Raw genomic sequence first — 23,957 nt, 5'->3', positions numbered from 1 at the left:
GAATCATCCAAAAAAAATTAGTTGTTGAACTTATTAAAAACGTAAATAAGATCAAATAGAATATAACTATCCCTAAATGGAATAAAATATTGTATATGAACTTTCCTATGCAAGATAGTTAAATATCTGTCTTTTGTTGTCTTTTATTTTAATAACACGGACTGAATTCTGCATCAATTATATATAATAGATGCATAACCTTTATAAAATATACATCCCCTAAAATACCAAATGGTTGCACTATGCTTCAATGATGATGGTAACGTTAGCAGAAGAAGACTGTGCCACCTCAATCATATCTGTCTGGCGTATTTCTTTCATCCAAACAAGGCTTTGTTGTATTATGTATGTACTTTTCAAATATTTCTGTGCTTATACTGCTTTGCATAAAATACCTATAAATTATAAGTTCACTCTTTCCCTATGAAAAAAATTATAGTTTCATAATGTTCTTCTTTTTTTTTAACTTCAACGTAAGTACAACGTAAGACATTAATTAAATACACTACAGGGATTATATTTAGGTTTGCATAGTACAGAAACTAATAATTTAATTTATATGCATGTTTGAATATAACTTTGAGGGTAAATTATTTATATAGGCATTTATTACACTAGTACTCTAGATTTTTATTTACATAAATGTTTTGTAGATGATCCATTTATATAGCCCATCAGGGAATGTTTTTGTAACAATGTATAGTTTTGCTTACTTTTTTAATGACATTGTGCTGATTTTCAGACTCCTAACCAATCCCCAAGGTATCAGATGTAGACCCAAGTCTACAGACTTCTGCTTACTCCTGTTTCTATAATGGGTCTTATCATATGCAGAGGAGGGTTCTGCTTTTTCTGCTTTCTCAGCAGTGGGAGCTAGCTTCTGATTGGTGCCTGCACACATTTGTCTCTTGTGATTGGCTACCTAGATGTGTTTAGATTGCTGCTAGTAGTGAAATGGTGTTCATTTATCAAAGGATAACAAGATAATGAAGCACATTTGATAATAGAAGTACATTGGAAAGTTGTTTAAAATTGTATGTTATATCCAAATCATGAAAGACAATGTTGAGGTTTCCTGTCCCTTTAAATTTCTTGTTACAACCCTTATTGTTGTTGTAGTGTATCTATACAGTTTCCCATTTTTCAATTCTGCCGTCATTGTTAATCTGATAAAGAGACATGAAAGACAAAAAAATATGCTGTAAAGTGTTAGAGGATTTAATTATTGCACAGCTGCCTTCCTATAACTATTGGTTTAACCCAAGTATCTCTAGTTATGTAGCCTGTGTACATGTTGGGGATGTTCTAATTCTCAGGACTCCCAGTGGTGTTAGCAGGGACATTGGTAGGTTGTAAAGAGACTAGATACTCCAGGTCAAGTGTGCTTTCAAAAGCCTCTTGCCAGCACATAGGCTCTGATCCATTCCCTTATATCCCTTGTATACCTTATATAGTTCTCCCTATCAAGCAAATATTTTAACCCCTTGTGTGCCCATAGCTCATATTTACAGAGCAGTCATTTAACCTTATTGGCTGTGTGTAATTCTTCCCTAGGCTCTAAGTATCCCACAGAGAGTAATGGCTTTATCCAGTAACACAGACATATCTGTAATTGTACCCAAATTATTAACAACCGATACCACTAAAGGACAGTGATTTTCCCACTGCTGGGTGCAGTAGCAGTTCTAAAACTTAATATTTGGGGGGCTAACAATATGGAGAACATTTCAGCTACAGGTGCATTTGGAGGTGCATAGCACCCCCACAGAACGGCCACTGGCTGGTGCCAATAATGCACAAATATCTGCGTGCTACAAGAGCTTGTGGGCTGACAAACACTGTGTTTTTATGTTTTACTCACATTATTTGCCAATAACACAAAACTATGATTTGACTACCCTTGCCAACACAAACCTATTTTGCTTCCAGTACCAAACATAGAGCTGTGATTCCTTTTCCCCTTTGGTGCCAGTATCACACATAAAGGACTTATATGACCCCCTTAGCGACAGTCCAGTAACACAATATGAGAAGTGATTTAAGCTCCTCTGGTTGTCGGAAACATAAGCAGAAATAACTTGCTATTGCCCTTGGGAACCAGTAGCACAAAATGCTATCATTGTATCATCCCTTTATTGCCATTAACACACATTGAACTGTTAATTGACCTCTTGACTTACTGTAAGACACACAAAGCAATAATTTTACATCTATTGGCTGACAGTAATGAGAATTGAGCTGTAATTCCCCCTTGACTGTCAGTAAGAAGCACAGTGGGATATTTTAATCATTTTCTTATGTAATATTCTTTGCAGTAATTTTCAGTATGTAGGAGTGCACAGTGGTGGGATTGTTGCAAAGTATTTTTTTTATTTTTTTAAGTGATGTTTTATTTACATCTTGGGGATTTTTATCTTGAATTCTCCATAAAGGGACACTTACACTAGTTATCAAGAAGTTGAAAATTCAGAAAAATTAGGTAATAGAATTAGGATTTGGGGTTATCAGGGTGGTTAGTTTTCATATAGTGATGTCGTCCAAATGAATCGGGTGATAGGTGATTTATTTGTTCTAAAACATTAAACTCAACAAAACCAGACTTAGGGTCCATCCCAATCCTTTAGAAAAACTTATCAAATTATGTATCTACAAAAATTCCCAAAGACTTTAATTGTGATCAAACCCTTATAAAGTTAATTCAGTAAACTGCAAACTAAGCATCAGGTAGCAAACAGACCCCATTAGCTAATTGGATGAATTGGAACATTTGAAAAACTAAAATTGGATGTTTACACTCTTAACCATAATTTGAATTGACCCACAGTCTCTGGACTAAAATTCACCAGTCTTGTATCCTCCAGCTTGGTTCACTCTATCTCTAGTTAATGTGTGAAGTGGCACTCCTTTTTCAAGCAAGTTTTTTGCTGTGAAACTGCCAGTCACATGAATCTCCTAGTCTCTCCTCCTACTGAAAGGTGCAGAAGATGGACTCAAGGTAAGAGGCTGCATGGGTAGATGTCTGGTGTATGGATGTGAAAAAAGGCCCACACGGGCCTTGAATCTGATCAAGTGTGAATAAGTGGCTGACAATGTGTTTGCAGGACCATGGGAATGTGACTTTTAGTCAATCTGCATGGCCAGGAATAGTATATGATGTGTTTAAAAGGCAGTGAGATGTGCTGTAAGGAGTGAGATGTGCTGTAAGGCCTGTTGTCTACTTTGATATAATGTAAGTATGTGGCTGACTGAAGTTGCAGGTCCAGTGATCTAATTGCTTTGGACTTTATGTCTTTAATATTTGCTGCATGTTAACATCATTTTAGTACTTTAATGACACTATCTTAACATATTTTATGAATTTAGCCGGTAATAACTGTAATAGGCAGGATCCATAATTTAACCCATAAATACTTTCAGAACATAGCTGCATTGAAGACATACACTATATGAAAAGTATGTGGACCCCTGACCATCACACCTATATGAGACTGTTCCAATCCCATTCCAAAACCATGGTTATTAATATGGAGTTGTCCCCTCCCTTTGTGGATATAACAGGCTTTCCACAAGTTTTGGGAGTGAGTCCTTGGGAATTTGTGCCTGTTCAGCCAAATGAGCATATGTGAGGTCAGGCACTAATGTTGGACAATAAGGACTGTCTCTCAATTGGTGTTCCAATTCTTCCCAAATATTTTCAATAGGGTTGAGGTCAGGGCTTCTTGAGTTCCTCCAAATCAAACCTCTTCAAATGGGCACAGTCATGGTGGAACAGGAAAGGGTCTTCCCCAAACTGTCACAAAAAAGTTGGAATCACCCTATATCCTGTAGCCTTAAGATGACCATCAACTTAAACTAAGGGACCTACACCAAACCCTGAAAAAAGCCCCAAACCATTATCCTTTATCCATCAAACTTCATAGTAGGCACCATGCTATCATCTGTAGGTAGCATTCTCCTGGAATCTATCATACCCAGATTCTTCCATCAGACTGCCAGAGAGTGAAACAGGATTCATGACTCCAGAAAACATGCGTCCACTGCCCAGGGTCCAGTTGCAGCATGCCTTACACCACTCTAGCTGATGCTTAGTATTGTATATGTTGAAATAAGAATTATATACAGCTTCTCATCATGGAAAACCATTTCATTAAGAACAATTCTTGGAAAGATGTTGCTTCGAACAACAGTTTGAAACTCTGTATTTAGTGATTTCACAGATTATAGGTGATTTTTATAAGTTACACAGACTGACTTGTGGCAAAGGTGGCATCTTGTTGTTGTGAATATTATCCATATTAATATTATTATTTCAGTAGTGTATCCGCAAAGTGTATTATGTGTTTAGACACAATAAATATTATTGACCTTCTATATCATTCAGATAATGTAACTCATTATATATATAATAGCATTAAACATGTTTGCAGGGGCGATGTGTGCAATTTAATAACACTCTGAATTATATCATTTGCAAAGGATAATACATATAAAACCTGAATCCTTATAGTTCTGATTTGTCTATTAATTAAACTGAGACCAGATCAATAAACAAATATACAGCCAGATTACGAGTTTTGCGTTATGGCTGGCTCGCTAATAACTTGCAAGTTATTTCCACCGGTCACCTTTAATAGAGCTGCTACTACAAGTTTGCAGGCGATATGGCTGCATTGAGCTCCATACCGCACACAAATACAAGTGCTGCTTTGAGCTGCTTTGACATGCACGATTTCCCCATAGACATCAATGGGGAGAGCCGGCTAAAAAAAAGCCTAACACCTGCAATCGCAGAGCCTAATACCCTAACATAAACCCCAAGTCTAAACACCCCTAATCTGCTGCCCCCAACATCACCGACACCTACATAAATGTATTAACCCCTAATCTGCCGCCCCCAACATCGCCGCTGCCACTATACTAAAGTTATTAACCCCTAAACCTCTGGCCTCCCACATCACTAACACTAAATACAAATATTAACCCCTAAACCTAACCCTAAGTCTAACCCTAACCCTAACACCCCTAACTTTAACATAATTAAAATAATTCAAAATAAAACCTACTATTAATAACTAAATAATTCCTATTTAAAAATAAATACTTACCTGTGAAATAAACTTCATCCTTCCAGCGCGGCTCCATCTTCAAGACATCCAGCACGGAGCATCCTCTTTATACGGTCCCAGCCGTACACTGAAGGTTCCCTTTAAGGGACGTCATCCAAGATGGCGTCCCTTGAATTCCGATTGGCTGATAGAATTCTATCAGTCAATCGGAATTCAAGGGACGCCATCTTGGATGACGTCCCTTAAAGGGAACCTTCAGTGTACGGCTGGGACTGTATGAAGAGGATGCTCCACGTCAGATGTCTTGAAGATGGAGCCGCGCCGGAAGGATGAAGATAGAAGATGCCGTCTGGATGATGACTTCTTGCCGCTTGGATAAAGACTTCTCCCGGCTTGGCTTCAATGAAGACTTCACCGGCTGGATGAGGATGGATGTCCGGTCTTCAAAAACTGTAAGTGGATCTTAAGGGTTTAAGGGTTTATTGGGTGGGTTTTATATTAGGGTTAGGGTTATTTTTAGCTTACGGTTTTGGGCAATCTAAAAGAGCTAAATGCCCTTTTAAGGGCAATGCCCATCCAAATGCCCTTGTCAGGGCAATGGGGAGCTTAGGTTTATTTAGATAGAATTTTATTTGGGGGTTGGTTGTGTGGGTGGTGGGTTTTACTCTTGGGGGGTTGTTTGTATTTTTTTTAATAGGTAAAAGAGCTGATTTCTTTGGGGCAATTCCCCCGCAAAAGGCCCTTTTAAGGGCTATTGGCAGTTTAGTGTAGGCTAGGGTTTTTTTTTTATTTTTGGGGGGGCTTTATTATTTTGATAGGTCTATTAGATTAGGAGCAATTCGTTTTTATTTTTGATGATTTCTTTTTTTATTTTGTGTAATTTAGTGTTTATTATTTTTTGTAATTTTAGATAAATGTATTTTTTTATTTTAATTTATTTAATTTTATTGTAATGTTAGGTGTTAGTGTAAGGCAGGTTAGGTTTTATTTTACAGGTAAATTTGTATTTATCCTAACTAGGTAGCTAGTAAATAGTTAATAACTATTGACTAACTAGTCTACCTAGATAAAATAAATACAAACTTAGCTGTGAAATAAAAAATTAAACCTAAGATAGATACAATATAACTATTAGTTATATTGTAGCTAGCTTAGGTTTTATTTTATAGATAAGTATTTAGTTGTAAATAGGAATTATTTAGTTATTAATAGTAGGTTTTATTTAGTTTTATTTTAATTATATTTAAGTTAAGGGGTGTAGGGTTAGGTTTAGGGGTTAATACGTTTATTATATCGGCGGAGTTGGCGGACGGCAGATTACGGGTTGATTATATTTAAATAGTGTTTTTTATGTGTGAGGGTTGCGGTTTAGGGGTTAATAATTTTATTCTAGTGACGACGATTTTGGGGAGCGGCGGAATAGGGGTTAATACATTTTTTTTAAGTGGCGGCGAGGTCCGGAGCAGCAGATAAGGGGTTAATAAATTTATTATAGTGTTTGCGATGTGGGAGGGCCTCGGTTTAGGGGTTAATAGGTAGTTTATGGGTGTTAGTGTACTTTTTAACACTTTAGTTATGAGTTTTATGGTACAACTTTGTAGCGTAAAACTCATAACTACTGACTTTAGATGGCGGTACGAATCTTGTCGGTATAGGCTGTATTGCTCACTTTTTGGCCTCCCAGACAAAACTTTTAATACCGGCACTATGGAAGTCCCATTGAAAAAGGACTTTTTTTAAAGTGCGGTACTGACGTTGAGTGACGGCCAAAAAAGTGTGTGGTACAGCTATACCTGCAAGACTTGTAATAGCAGCGTTATGCGTATAACGCGGCTTTTTCCCTAACGCAAAACTCATAATCTAGCTGATAGTTTATTAAAATAATTATTAGAAATAATAAGCAATATTTGAATAAAGCAAATCAATAAGCATATATCATTACAATAATTTAATTATTATCAGGTTAGAACTAATGAAAACAATGACTAAATTATTTTATTTGCTGTAGCTTCCGTGTATAATAGAGAAACAGAAATGTTTGTTATTTAAATTCTCAACATAGCTGGCAAGGATCAGGTGGCAAGGATCAGGTAAGCTAATAATCATGGAAAACCATTAGAAAATGATATTATTACCAAATTCCTGTTTGACCCAGTGTTATTGTTGACAGATAAGACCAGGTTTACAAGAATTACCTAACAAAAACATTTGTTACTATAAAGAGCAAACCAGAATTGATTAACTCACCTGATAAAATAAGACATCTTTGGATATAAATGTAAAGAACATAAATCATTTTAACAAATCTGTTTCATGTGGGTTTATTTCATACTTCAATACTACAATATTGTGGGATCCTTCACTGGGTTCAGTATAAATAGACCCTATTAGGTTACCCCTGGACCCTCTCTCACCATTATCCTGGCTTGTCTGTCTGGTCAGCTTAGCCTCCCATCTCCTCTGAACAGGGTGTGACCATCATGCATGCTCAGTGTGGCCCCTTGTGCCGTCTACATGTGTCCCCTTGTGCGTCCCTTTTGTGGGTGAGTGTGTATTTTATGGAAAACTCTTAACTCTATGCCCACTGATAAAGTTAGGTTCACATAAATGATTGGTTAACACTAATTACAGATTAATTACAATTTGTGTTAATGAGATATGATTTAGCAGTCAGAATATTTTCCCTCTGAAGATCTCTAGTTGACCCTTAATCAAGGTTAAACCCCACTAATGTTTATAGACTAAGAGACTTACTGGAACCATGTATAAATAACATTGAGATATTTGTGAGTATTTATACCAATAATGTAATGATAGGAGTCATGCAGCTATGTTGGGGGACCTTGAATATCATAATAAATAAATATTATTATTTTTTTTAAAGCATAAAAACTTCACTATAAGCAACTATATACTGACAACCAACACTAGTCAATAGCTACATATTAATACTGATTAATAATAATATATATGTGTATGTGTACCTGAATATATAAGGGAATACATATGATCAATTTACGCCTATATAATAAAGCACAGACACTAGTGATTAACGTGAATGATCAAAATGGTGAATATGGGGCGGAGCCAGCTAGAGACCAAGATGGTCGCATCACACGGGAGCTCTGTGAGGCAAACCATCTAATTTACCTTCTTAAAGCATGAAACACGCATATGATACATATACAGAGGAGGAAGGTAATAGTTGTATGGAGATCGGATATGCATTAAGAGACATAGGCAGTAAACCTGTCGCCCAGAGTGAATCACACGATCTCACGTCTTTATCGGAGAGGGCCGCAACACACAGCATGGCGCCACTATAACATTTTTATTGCACTCTCATGCCGCACATTCATAGCTGGCGGACTTTTAAGTGCCTGACATTTGGGGATTTGCCCTGTTGGTCCCCGTGAGAAGCGGTGTCTCACAGTTCACGAATAGCGCTACGTAGATTGAGAAATATCTTACTTGTTGCTGACCATCATGCTGCTCACCGCGTTATATGATGAGGTTACACAGTTGTTACAGGCACACTTCAAGAGGTTGGAGATCTCAATGATGGAGGCTTTTGAGGATGCTTATAGTGTGGAAACCCCATACATACCTCACAGAACTACTGCTATGGTGCCTGATAAGCCGGAGTTTTCTAAGAAGGTCAGTTCTGCCCATGAGGCTTGTCACCGCGAGGAAGATCCTGATTGCCATAACAGTTTGGTATCCATTAGTGTGACAGCCTCGTGGCCTACTAACGAAACAGAGTCTGAGACCCGCTTCACCCTATATCCTAACTTGCCCCACTACGAGGGCATTACACTATGGTAAACAAAAGTAGTCAGCACAGACACGGGATACTGCGAAAAAATATGTGCTTTATTTACAGGCAGCAATACACTGCTGCATGAGTGAAAAAACAACAATAGCTAGTTGCTAACGCTTGGCGTGGAGGGGATAGACACCCCGGGGTTAAAGATACAAATAGTGTATACTAGGCTGATGTGAAACAGGTAAACGCGTTTCAGCTCCTGGCCTTACTCATTACCTGGATAAGATTAAACAATGTGTGGTTTAAAACAGCCTTCTAGTTTGCTCATTGGTCCGCTGGGATACACCCCTTGTTAAGACTCCGGACCAATGGAAATGTCACTCTAAGATGCAGTACGTGCACAGCTTGTAACAGATACACTTGACAATGTATGTTTTTACATACTAACAGGGAGGATAGTAGTATACAAATAAATAAACAATCAAATGAGACCTAAACACTAAGCAAAAACTGTGTATAGACATGATGCCTAAACATCTTAACTTGTTGCATACAATAACTCTAGCCACCTAGTTTATCTGCAGCCCTGCTATGAGAGTGTGAGATTTGTCTTCTCATAGTTTCACAAATATCTTTTGCACTATCTGCCTCTCTGTATTTGAAATTATAGCCTATCTCTACCCACAGTGGTATTCTGTAATAACTCTCTTTATATTCATGAGATACACTGATTGTACCATAGCTTATCCTCTTGCTCCTTATACTTTTCTATGTTGTGCCTCTGATATGCTGAAAATGCTTAAGCATTAAGAGTCGTTGATTGATTATGTTTGCACTCCATACACTTGTTTTATGGTTGACCATAGCACTTACTATTTACAACACATGCACTATTATCTGTATTACAATGAATGAAGAGCTTATTGTCACACTGCTTATGGACCGGTAGCTCAGTGTTGTGTGTTGAGATTTACCCTCTAGGAACATGTTACTATAGATAGCTTTCTAGCTTGATTGAGCTGCCTTTGAGAAATATCAATCAGATAATTACTCTCGAGTATGTGCAGTTCTCGTGTTACATTTAAGCACTTCATCTTATATCTTCTATATGTCGTCAGCTTATTATACTTCCTACATATATTTGGAGTTTAATTATGATTTCTGAACACGACATCTTGCTGCCAGCGGCCGGGGCAGCGGGATGTTCATATTTTAAAAATACATAGCTCCATAGTCTCAGGCATAGTTTTACATCGTAATGTAATTCAAAATATATAAGTAGCGCTTCCATTCTTTGGACCTCCACTACCAATGTTATTTATAATCTCCTTGCCCGCATTATCTTAAGTGAGCTGCATGCCTAATGCCCAATCTCTAAGCTTAGATCTTATGCCTCAATGTACCAAGTCTGACATCAGCCCAGCATTTGATCAGCTCCTTCTCTCAATGTAACATCACAGGCTGTTTATTACACTCTCATACTCATAATTGAACCCATAAAGGTCCTGACTATCTACTATGGTCATAACAGATCCAAATTCCATAATATACCACTAGTATTATTAGAACCTTCCCATCAGACTCCAGGTTACTAGCCTTGATATTCATCTAAAATGTTTGATGAGCCATTATTTGAGGTTTACCTGCTTAGCCTATGTTACTCAACAATCTAAATGTCTCCTTAGCTACATATCCTATACATCGCATTCAACTTACCACCTCCCTCCTCCACCCCCCCCATAATGAACCTCCTAATTCAGGAGGTCTAACCACATGGCTTCTCTTGTCTATGCCACAATCCACTTATCTATTTTTATCTATCTTACCATATTAACTACATAGCAGAACTGTATTTTCATTTGTGCTTATACTTATTTACAACACTATGTTATTTTAATTTATAATTGGCGCCTTTATTTTTGATACCATTTGAATTTAATTATTGCATAATGTCTACATACTCTAGCATAATATCACAGCAGTTGACTGGCGCTTACAGTATTCATATCCCATGGCACACTACATGTCAACCTATTCTAGACTCCCTTTAATTTCTATCTTGTGTTTTGTGTGTTGTTCATATAAATGTAAAAAAAAAGGTTCCAATTCTTCCATAGTATTGCCTATGTTGTAAAACGTATCTATTAAGATGGAAGCAGTATATTTGAAATGTACCATTTATGTTTGCTCTGTATTATATTACCTTGCATATGTTGTATTGGTTTCAGCACAACCTTAATAAAAATCTTTAAAAATAAACAAAATGGTGAATATCCCCAGACAATTGTACTGACACTTTGATAATCCTATATTTAAAGTCATTGAGCTATTCACTACAACCCACTGAACTGCCAATTTTTATCTATGAACTCAATTAATTAATAGGGATTTCCACATACTTTTGGCCATATAGTGTATTAGCATCACTGTAGTTAATTGCTTTTTGAGCCTTTTGAGGTTTAGTTCAATATGAAAGTAACAAATATGATTATATACTTTTATGTAATTAAGTTCTAAGAATAAAATAGTAGAGATATTATTAATTTTCTTAAACACTTGGAACAGTATCTAATATTCATTATGAATTTGTAATAATATGTAACAATTATAGTGAATGAGAGGTGTCTAATCTCTGTTTTTGAAGTCCACATTAACAGGCCCATTTATCAAGCTCCGTATGGAGCTTGAAGGGCCGTGTTTCTGGCGAGTCTTCAGACTCGCCAGAAACACAACTTATGAAGCAGCGGTCAAAAGACCGCTGCTCCATAACCCTGTCCGCCTGCTCTGAACAGGCGGACAGGAATCGCCAGACATCAACCCGATCGAATACGATCGGGTTGATTGACAGCTCCCTGCTGGCGGCCGATTGGCCGCGAGTCAGCAGGGGGCGGCGTTGCACCAGCAGCTCTTGTGAGCTGCTGGTGCAATGTTAAATGCGGAGAGCGTATTGCTCTCCGCATTTAGCGAGGTCTTGCGGACCTGATCCGCAGTGTCGGATCAGGTCCGCAAGACCTTTGATAAATGGGCCTGATAGTCCAAGGTGTCATTATCTCTCAGCATGTGGCTTAATCAAAATGACTGACAATGATTTACGCACCAAAGTATGACCTCTTTCTGGCCGTTAAGAACTAAAAAAAAACCTTTAATAAATACATGTAGATGCATCACTGACAAGCAATTAATTCAGCTGCAAAAAACGGGTGTTCAGTACGTAGTCTGTAAAATATATACACCTTTACAAATATAAAATCCTGCAAATAATTACACAGAATTGCGTTACTGGCTCTGCTAGAAGCAGAGGGTTAAATGTCATGTATCATTTTCACAACCCTTTTAATTCTTAATTTAACTTGTTCTCGAGTTTGGCAGAGTCAGTGTGCAGAATAAATGAACCAGCCTCAGAGCACTAAAAGACCTCATTCAATTTTTCATAAAGCTTGGTCAGGATGGATGTTTTTATGATTTTTTTTTTTTGGTATATGGAACTTCTTTCCTTAAGAGACGGTAAAACTATTAATTTAGTGTCAGATGCAACAAGTGCTGTAAACCTTTTCAGAAAGCCAGACAGCTTAACCTAATTAAACTGTTGTTTTGACAGGTGGCTTAACTAGGATAAATTCTATTGGGAAAAAAAGACTGCAAAGATCACAGAACAAAATGTAATGAACACTTCTATGGAAGAGATAGATTCAAGATCATCTTTTCTATGCATACAATATGGTATGTGACTTGGAAAGGTGGCATGATTAGGACCATGACTAATTAGCTGAGCGAAAGAAACAGTTGTTCGTTGAGCCTAAAACATTACATATTTGAATTATTACCCATAGGCACACATCCTATATAATAAAAGACAAGAGTTTGTCTGAAGCCGTCATGCGCAGTTCAGACAAACTCTTGCCGCGAGGACCCGGCAGCTCAGCTGTAACACAGAGGCGCGCGAGGACCCGGCAGCTCAGCTGTAACACAGAGGCGCGCGAGGACCCGACAGCTCAGCTGTAACACAGAGGCGCGCGAGGACCCGGCAGCTCAGCTGTAACACAGAGGCGCGCGAGGACCCGGCAGCTCAGCTGTAACACAGAGGCGCGCGAGGACCCGGCAGCTCAGGGGAGAGAGAGAGAGAGAGAGAGAGAGAGAGAGAGAATGAGAGAGAGAGAGAATGAGAGAGAGAGAGAATGAGAGAGAGAGAGAGAATGAGAGAGAGAGAGAATGAGAGAGAGAGAGAATGAGAGAGAGAGAGAGAATGAGAGAGAGAGAGAGAGAGAGAGAATGAGAGAGAATAACATAACACGGCCCGTGTCAACGGGCTTTAGGACTAGTTTCATATAATATATTAACTGTGATAACGTGTGATTATAAGTTATTATTGTACTTTATTTGGGCTTATTTGTCTTATTTGGGCTTATTTGTCTTATTTGGGCTTATTTGGGTAAAATGCAATCAAAGTTTTGTATCTTATAATAATGTGGAAGAAACATTCTAAAAATATGATTTACATTGTATATAGATCATATGCTAAAGCTTGGGAACTGATTATAGGTTGCATCTACATTGTTAAAAATTGTTGTAAAGGAAAGATATATGATTATGTATTATTATGTAACACTACCCAGATACAGATTTTCCTCCAACCTAGTGGTTTTTACAGGCATTTTAGGAACTTAATTTTTGTATTTATTGTACAAAAACTAAAATTACTAAAACTTGTAAAAAAAAAAAAAAAGAAATACTATCCATGGGAAGTAAAATAATCATTTCTACCTTATTACAGAATCATTGTTCACATTGTCTTCATGATCTGTCACAGTATATGAGATTTTTTTAAACAAATATATTTTTCTTTATTCTTACATTGACAGCACATTAAAGCCTACCCTGTTTTTTCTTCTGTAAGGTGCCGGAATTCATGTATACGCATTAAACCAAAGCACAGGGTGAAACAATATAACTGCAAGATGATAATCCTCTGAAGACTGTCAACAGGAAGTTTTTACCATTAAAATGCATTTTTCATGTACTGTTACTCTGTATGCAAAAGAGACGTCTTGCTTAACCAAAATGTTACATTTTCCCATTGGTCCATAAAAAGCTGCTATGTCATACAATCTTCTTGCTTTACTGTAAAAAGTACTGTACTTTGCATTAATTTACTAGTGAATTGTGTGTTAAGCTTTGCTGTTTCTTTGTAATCAAAACAAAATTAACAACTTAAATCTTATAATATGGGCATCATTTTTACTATTTATTTCTAAGAATTACACATTCTAGCTGTGTTGTCTTAATTAAGATATCTAATAATGGGACGAGGCCGGTGGAGAAGCAGGACGTATGACGTGTGACGTCGTACGCATGTGAGATCGAGGTAGCGTCCGAATCTCAGCTACTCGTGGTGAACCGCACCAATTCTCCATAGGCAGCTTACTGGACCCGTGTCTGCCTGGAGAAGTTTTCCTGTAGCTGGAGACGCCGGTGGCTCATAATAGGCAATTGAAGGCCATTCTGCCAAGGCCACAACCTGCATTCAGCCAGATCAGATACTGGTACGCTGGATCTGAACAAGCACAGCCGGAGAGAGAGAGCAAAAAGAGCCAGACTCTCTGAAGTGGGGAGGAGGATTTTTCAGTATAGCCGGTGAGAGTAGGAGTGCCGGATACCTGGAAAATCCTAAAGTGTCGCACTGGAGCGGAGAGGTGAACCCGCCAGGACCGGTGTTGACAGGAGTCGGAGAACGGGGGCCCGCTTGGATACAAGATAAAGGTTCAAGCCTTGCAATCCCTAAGAAGCAGCAAGGGAGCTATACAGCTGCAAGATAAGAGGAAGGACGCCAAGCCTGGTTTTGGTGAAGGAGAATCCTGATATTGATTGCAGCAGAAACTACATCTAGACCGCAAGTATACATTAATATCTTTAAACCTTGCTGATTTGAACGAAGCCCCCACAGGAGTAAGAAATATACCGGAGGAAATACTGAGGTAAAGAGTGGAGATCTTACACCCCTTTAAAAAGATATAAAGGGGAGCTTGAGCGGTAGACCTGCCAAACCTGGTTTTTGGGAGAGAAGGGGTCCACAGATTTCATCAGTATAGTGCCACAGGAGAAGCCTCTACAGACCGCAAGTATCTATTTATTTCCTCTTACTTGAATTTTGCCCTGTTTGGGGGACTGCTATGACACTGAACCTTAAGCTGCAAGCCAAGACTTCTTGTTGTGTGCCCCCCATTTTCTTTTCTGCATATTGGATGGTACTATGCTGATTCTCCTCCCAGGAGTATAAAGGGGCTTACATTAGGAGAGGATTATACAAATATTCTTTATTATTTGCCCTATTGCTTGATTAATAGAAGATACATTGCACTCTCTGTATACTAATGGGTATTAAGTTGACTCTTTTCCAGGGAGCATAAAGAGGCTAACATCAGGAGAGGATAATAAAAGTAAAAGGGGGACTTACTCCTTCAAGAGTTGACCTAAAACCTGACACACTAAGAAGTGTCATCTCATAAGTGAATTTAAGAAGTAGGAGATTCTGGACTTACAGCATAAATGTGATCTAGTCATCAAACACTCTAAAGAGATTTTTTTATATCACATGCTAACTGTATGTTTTTTTTATGGGGAAGGGGAGTTTATTCATTAAGGCTAATGTTGTAATGTCTTATCAAGATAAGAATTTTAGATGATGAATAAGTTGTGTCATTGAAATGTATATAATATTGGTGCTAAGTTGTGATGTATGCCAGCTATATAATAACTTCTTTAAATAAGAAATGTTAAAATAATGACTGGACATAAGGATCCCTAGAAAACCGTATAGGAGTTTAAATAATTTCTAGCTGAACAGATCAATATAAGTATAATTTGATTTGTTGTTTCCTAATTAAACAGGCAATCACCACGACTAGTAAACACTTATAGTTCTACTAACAACTATTGTTAATATATATTCTCACTGTAGTCACAAGTTATATAATCTTCCTTAAATTAACATTATTGCAAAGACAAGTAAGAAGGTAGGAAGATAATTCGATTCACTTGTTCTCTAAACTAATAGAGGATTTTTGATAATTTTTCACTTACTCTTTAACACTATTTTTTTTTTGTTTGTTTTGATTGTTGTTTTGTTTTTGTATTGCACATAGCACACATTAAATAATCACTTATCACTTATTTTCTGTCACTAGCACATAGCGATATATTTTTAATAAAATCTACTTTTTATACCCATGGAAAAGTATATCACTAATTCTAAAAACAGATCACCTGTTATGTCTGCAAAAAAGGAAAAAAAACTTAGATCTGTTCTAGACAATTCTACTGATACAATGACTGCATCTGCACAAAATTCTGACATAAATATAATTTTTAATCAAATGTCTGATCTTATACTCCCCCAGTTTGAATCCCTAAAAAAAGACATAGCGGGATTAACAAATGAATTTCGACAATTCTCAAGTAGAATTGCCGAGGTTGAACTGAGGGTGTCTGAGCTGGAGGACTATAAAAATACTCAGGAAGTTCAATGTAGAGAATATAACACTAAGATTAAGTCTTTACAATCTAAAATAGAAGACCTGGAAGACAGGTCTAGACGAAATAACGTCAGGGTGGTAGGTCTACCTGAGACTAGAGAATTTGACGACCTTATGAAATTTGCCTCACAAACACTCCCTCATTTGCTTGGAATGTCTGTTCAATCAGAAGGCGTGGTAGTAGAAAGGGCTCACAGGACAGGACAGATAAAGAAATTCAGTGACGGATATAGTAGACCTCGAATAGTAGTCATACGCTACCTTAACTTTAAAGATAAAATTAATATTCTAAGGCATTTTAAAAAATTAAATGGATTAACAATTGGTAGTACTCGTATACATTTATTTCCAGATTTTTCACTAGAAACCTCTACCAAACGTAAGGAAATGGCCCCCTACTACACAGCTATAATTAAGGCAGGATATAGAGCAAGAATGAGATACCCGGCACAAATTCTGATTGATCTGGAAGATACGACTCAAATACTCAATAATGCTGTAGAAGCGAATACCTTTCTTGAGAGATATAAAATAGAACATGTATTAGTAGAGAGGAAGAAAAAAGCATACCCCTTAAGTATTAATCTTATCGGAGCTAGATATAGTTTCATAGATGTAAGATTGCTTCAGATGTAGGAATGACTGAATCTAGGTTGGCAAATACAATTTTGTGTTGGCAGTGCCCCCCCGAGAGGAGGGGGGGGGTGAACTGATTTTTTTAACTTTCTGGTATATATTAATAGTGTTACCGGTAACTAAAAAGAATTTATTACAGTTTTTAGGGGAAACAAATATGTTATTTAAGTATAAATTTGTGCATTTTGGTGAGAGAGGTAGGGATTTTTTTTTTCTCTCTTTCTCTTCTCTTCTCTCCTCTCTCTCCCCCTTCTTTTTTCTCCCCCCACCTACGTAGCGATTAAAAGCATGAGACTACACGAGATTTAAAATGACCTCTGGTCTTAAATTAATATCGTGGAATGTGGGAGGGATTACGTCCCCAATTAAAAGAAAAAATGTTTTAAAACAGATTAAAAGACAGAAACTGGATATTATTTTTCTCCAGGAATTGCATTTAAAGGCAGCTGGAATAGATAAATTAAGGGTTGGATGGATTGCATAGGTGATAGCCACTCCATGTAATCGTAGAAAATGTGGCGTCGCCATTTTACTCCATAAGAATCTCACCTATAGGGTTATAACCCAGGAGCTCGATCCTCTTGGTAGATATATTATCTTACAGATAGAAATAAATAATAAATCCTGGACATTTTGCAACATATATGGGCCGAATAAACTTGATGTCCAGTTTTGGAATAAACTAAAAAATAAGTTAATTCCCTATTTAGGCTGTAATTTAATAATAGCTGGAGATTTTAACATGACTCAACACCCAGAGATGGATAGGTTCAAGTTGAGCTCATCAAGATATTACACAAGAGAAGCTAAATTTTTTATAGATTTTTGTAAATTACTGAATGTAAAGGATATATGGCGAGCCCAACACCCTGATATACGTAATTATACATGTGAATCAAAATCTCATAACATTTTTTCAAGAATAGACATGTTTCTTTTAGAAGAGAGCCTGCTATCCCTGGATGTTGAGTCTCAGATCTCGGAGATTGTTTTATCAGACCACGCAATAGTGAGTCTAAAATTACATATCTCCCCTATAGGGGATAGGGATAATAATACTATCCATTTTCCAAACTATATGGCAAATAACATGCAATTTAGAAATTGGCTAGTGGAAGCTTGGAGAGAATACTATAGAAATAACAGGGGTTATTTGCATAACATAGAATTTTTTTCGGAAGCGGGTAAGGCCGTCTTGAGAGGCGAGATTAAATCATATATGGTTAAGAAAAAAAAGAAATATAAACAACAAGAGACTCAACTTGCCAATCAATTAAAAAATGCTTATATGAGATACCTGAATGAACCGAATAATGCTCATTGGAATAAATATAAACAAGCCAAAGAAGCTAGGGAGTTGTTTCTGAAAGAAGCTTGGTCAGTAGAAGATTTAAAAAATAGAGCCTTTTACCAAGGATTCCAAGGTACTACTGCCAAGCACTTAGCAAGGATTCATAAAATTAGAAAAAATTAAAATATAATAAGTAGTATCAGGGATGGAGAGAAAAGATACACTCAGGCCACTGAAGTCCGTGACATATTTTATAAATATTATAAAAATATTTACGCTAAGGTAAAGATAGATGAATTACAACAAGCAAAGTTCTGGCAGAATATTAAACTACCAAAGATTACTGGAGAGGATTTAGAGATGATTAACCAACCAATTACAGTAGAAGAATGTGAAAAAGCTATTAAAGAGATGAAACAGAATAAAGCCCCCGGCCCTGATAGGCTACCATCTGAATTTTACAAAATCTTGAATAAAGAGGTAACGATCACTTTAACTAAATTATTTAATTACTATCTTAGTGAAAATCAGATGAATTCTTTATATTTTTCAGACTCCATTATCACGCTCATATACAAAAAAGGTAAAGATCCAGAGGACCCAGGAGCATATAGACCTATATCCCTCTTAAATAATGATTATAAGTTGTTGATGGCAATTTTAGCTCAAAGATTCAAAAAAGTAATTGGAACAATAATTCATAGTGATCAGACAGGATTCATACCAGCAAGAAATGTATCACGAAATATTAGGAAAGCATTATTGACTATAGATGATCATTATAATAAAAGAAGGGAGAAAACTAAGATCAAGACAGATTTGGCCTTGGTTACTTTAGATGCCGAAAAGGCTTTCGACTCGATTGTATGGGAACACTTGTTTTTGGCGCTTGAAAATTTTGGGTTTTCAGGTAATATTGTCAATATGCTTAGAAAAATATATAAAAACTCAAGATTGCAGATATTAGTCAATGGCCTTCTGTCACAATATATTACATTACACAGGGGTACGAGACACTTTTTGATGTCTCGCTAGAACCATTGACAATATATCTTAGACAAGAGTTAGAAGGAATGGTATTGGGAGATGAGAAAGTCATCCTATCTTTGTATGCAGATGATTTGATGCTATACCTAAGTGATACAAGACGAAGCATTCCCCAATCTCTTGAGCTGATTAATGGCTTTAGTACATTCTCAGGCTATAGAATCAACCCCACAAAATCTGAGATTTTGTGGATCTATAAGACCATGAATAGTAACGTAACACATGTATTTAAAGAAGTAGAAACGATGACATATTTGGGCATTAAAATATCAAAAAGCCCAGGTGAATGGTACAAGCTTAATTATGAGGATAGATTTGCCAATATGGTAAATGAGATGGAAAATTGGAAACTTTACTACCTCTCTATCTCTGTCAAGGTTATGTTAATAAAGACAATTTTTTTCCAAAAATTTTATACCTTATGCATAACCTTCCACTACTTATCACGAATCAAGACATCAAAAGGTTTTATACAGCATGCTCATTTTTTATATGGGGAAAGATTCGACCGAGAATCTCAAGGTTCAGAATAACTCAGCTCAAGAGATTTGGGGGGCTAGCGTTACCTAATATAGAATATTATAATTGGACTTGTCTGATAAAAGTTGCGATAGATTGGATAACGGAAGCAAATTATGTTACATACTATCAAGCTGAAACAAGACTTATCAATCCGTTTGATTTGAGAGCCCTATTGCATTGCCCGATTAAGAGGTTACCAAGTAACATTGTATATCGCTCAACTTTTGTTAATGTGATTGTTGCCTGGCAGAAGTATTGTAGGGAATTGGGACATGACCCAAGGTTATCTCAGCTACTTCCTATTACAGGTAACCCTGACTTTACTCCCGGGATTCGAGATTAAGTATTCCGAGAATGGAAAAGAAAGGGACTTGTTAATGTGGCCCAAATCTTCCAGGATGGTAGCGAGACATTTCAATCATTTGAAAATCTCTCTGGTAGATATGCTCTTCCTGCTAGGAACTTTTATGCTTACTTGCAGATAAGGAACTATGCCAGGCAAGTGATTGGATTAGGCAGTTTTGAGTGGGGTATTAAAAAGATCCCCAATGGAATAAAATGATATGAGAATGGTCGAAGGTCAACGTCTTACTGGTATGATTCCTTAATCGTAAAGTCAGGTTGAAATAATATACGAAAATTAAAAGAAAATATATTGAAAATAATCCCAAATATTACAGAACAGGAGATAGTAAAAAGTATATCCCTCTCAACGCTCGCAACAAGTAACATAAGTTGGCGGGAAGCTCAAATAAAGTTACTTAATAACTACTATTTAACGCCATATAGGTTATATAAGATTTCAAAGAATAGACAAACAAGTTGTTGTTTCAAATGTAGTAAAGAAATGGCAGATATTGTCCATTGTATATGGGCCTGTCCCAAAATTAATCAATATTGGAGGAAAGTTAATTACTGGTTAAATAAATATCTTAAAAAAAAATCACTATCTCTTTTCGACAGATATTTTTGTTAGACTCAGAAAAAAAGAGATAAAGGAGAACAACTTTTTATTAACTTTATTATAATAGTAGTTAGAAATCAAATATTTAGAGAGTGGAAAACGTCAAAGATACCTACGATTCCTGAATTATTAAATATATTAACTATTCAAATGACAATTGAATCCTATGATGTTAAAATTAATACGGAAGTACATTTCCGAGCTTTTTTTGCAAAATGGAGAAAATATATCTGTGCTTGGCCGTTACCTTTGCAATTGCAGTTCATTGCTAGATTCCAGTATTCACCAATATTCCTATCCTTAGTATTAGAGAATGAGCTGCCTCATTATTGGATAGATATAGCTCAGTTCGGGGTCTAGGGAAAGATAAGATTCACCCTTGATCAAAAGAGGAGGGGGGGGGAGAGATGGGGGGGGTGGGATGGGGGAGAGGGGGAAGAGAGGGGAAATTTTCCTTTTTTTTTTTTTTTTTTTTTTTTTTTTTCTCGCTCTCCCCGACTATAATAGAAAGTATCTATAGAATTCATGATAAAGGGTTATTAAATCCCAAATGATTGTTAGCTGTAAACTGTATTATATGATTTAAAAAATAACTTTGGAAGGTATTAATGATAACTGAAAATGATGAGGTAATTCTATCACGGATATGATGATACTATGATTTGTAGAATAATACGCTATTATTGTACGGTAATAACACAGGTAAAAATGTAATATTGGTAACGAGATGTTATTTTTCATTTATTATGTCTATAATGTATGTTTGAAAAACTCAATAAAAAAAAAAAAAAAGAAAAAAAAAAGATATCTAATAATAAGAAACTCTTTAAAGAAAATATGTCACAGTTAGATAAAAGAAATATGAAACTTGAAATTTTCTTTTGTGATTCATATAGAGCATATGATTTTAAAGAAGTTTCTAATTTACTTCTATTATTAATGTTTCTTCATTCTCTTGGTATCTTTTGTTGAAAAGCAGGAACGTACGCTTAGGAGCCTGCCCATTTCTGGAACACTAGGTGGTGGCACTATTTTGGGGTTTTATATCCCTTTAAAGGCATATTGTACTCACTAATTTTCTGTCACGCATATGAAAGAGCAGTATTTATGCCTTAAAAAAATAAGCAACGGCTGCTTAAATTTGAATTACAGCTAAAAATGCAGTATTATTGTTTTTTTGTCCTACTATGAATCACTACAATTCATTTTTGAATAACATCATTTATGCAGTGTTCTTGTGTAAAGGGACACTGAACCCACATTTTTTTCTTTCTTGATTCAGATAGAACATGCAATTTTAAACAACTTTCTAATTTACTCCTATTATCAAATTTTGTTTGTTCTCTTGCTATCTTTATTTGAAAAAGAAGGCATCTAAGCTTTTTGTTTGGTTCAGAACTCTGGACAGCACTTTTTTATTGGTGGATGAATTTATCCACCAATCAGTAAGGACAACCCAGGTTGTTCTCCAAAAATGGGCAGGCATGTAAACTTACATTCTTGCATTTCAAATAAAGATAGCAAGAGAATGAAGAAAATGTGATAATAGGAGTAAATTAGAAAGTCGCTTAAAATTGCATGCTCTATCTGAATGACGAAAGAAAAAATTTAGGTTCAGTGTCCCTTAAGCAAAAATGCTTCTAATAAAAACTATCAGTGTTTTCAGTAATAGCTTTTACTGTGCACATACTGTATATGTGATAAATATATAGATATGCTCCAATGGTTAAAGCACAACGATTTTAAAATAGTGTGTTTGTTCAGAGCATTAGTGGTGCCTTTAATTACAATAATAGTGACTCCATAAATGATACAAACCACTGACGGCCCACTGGTAAAAATGCGGTTACATAAGGCATATTTATGTATGCCTGACATACACATGCTCAGTAATGACTAACACATGCCCTACATCTCCTGAGTGTCTGCTTGTAACCTAATTTAACCATAACTTAACACTTACCAAAACTTTATTACATATGAATAACAACACAACACAGTTTGTGGGTGAAAGACCCGTGGCTCGCATTTATTGATACCAGCCGTGGAACTGGCAGGTAACTTAACCACAGGTGGCGGCAATCGGGGCCTACATTCTAACTATGAATAACCCCTTCTAGAAAATGGTCAAGGGACACCGCTGCAGACCACAAGGCGGAGATACTCACGCAGCTTTAAATTTAGGGGTTTCTCGGCCCAATAATAATCAGCCCGAGCACGCCCAAGCATACCAAGCCTGTGACGTCACCCTGACCGCAATGGCCACTACTCAAACCTCCTTCCAGTCTGCAGCTGTGATCCTGACCACCCGCCGCAAGATACTGACCTGCATATTCAATGGTCCTGACTCTTGCCGCCACCCTATACTCCTGCCTGATGTTCTGCAAGAACAAATCTACTCCTGCCGGTTCTAAATGAACCCCATCCTGCCTATGCAAACCTTTATGGGCTGCCGAGATGTTCCCGTGGTCTATCACAAAACCCTCAAGTTCAACTACCTGCTTCCTCAGGTCCCTATTGATCTTTTTTCTGACCTGAAAAGCCACCTTATGACACACCATGTGCCTCCATCTTAATCTAGGGATCACATTCGACCACCCGATTCGCACACCTGGAAACCAGAGTTTGAACTGCCTCAGGTCTGACTGCATTGCCCGAATTAGATCCAATGTGGGAATGGCCCCCACATCGTTGCCGCCGGCATGAAGTATCAGAATGTGGGGTTTCTCCCTCCTTCTCGCAGCAGTCTGGAGCAATGCAGGCAGATCTGCCCAGGCCAAGCCTCTGCGCCCTAGCCAATGTAACACAGCCCCGGACAAAGGAAATCCTAGCTGCTGTCCTCCTGGCATGGCTGCAGCTCTAATTGCGGTCCAGTGCACATAAGAATGGCTGATCCACACCCGTACAGGACCTGGAGGTGTTTCTGAAATAAAGAAAAACAAGAGTTAGCCCGCTTGCAGTGGACAAGATACTCATCAAACCTTGGCCCATTACTCTTTAGGTATCACCCCGCAAGCCCCCAAACCCTTGCACCCTTGTCACATTGACCCCCGTTCTCAAGCATACACCGGCCTAACATAGGACTTGTACCGCTGGACCTCCACTGCCCTAATGAGCAAATGCAATCCGAGGACCA

The sequence above is a fragment of the Bombina bombina genome, chromosome 1, assembly GCF_027579735.1.
Source record: "Bombina bombina isolate aBomBom1 chromosome 1, aBomBom1.pri, whole genome shotgun sequence".
Taxonomy (NCBI): domain Eukaryota; kingdom Metazoa; phylum Chordata; class Amphibia; order Anura; family Bombinatoridae; genus Bombina; species Bombina bombina.
Note: the sequence above shows the minus strand (reverse complement) of the source record.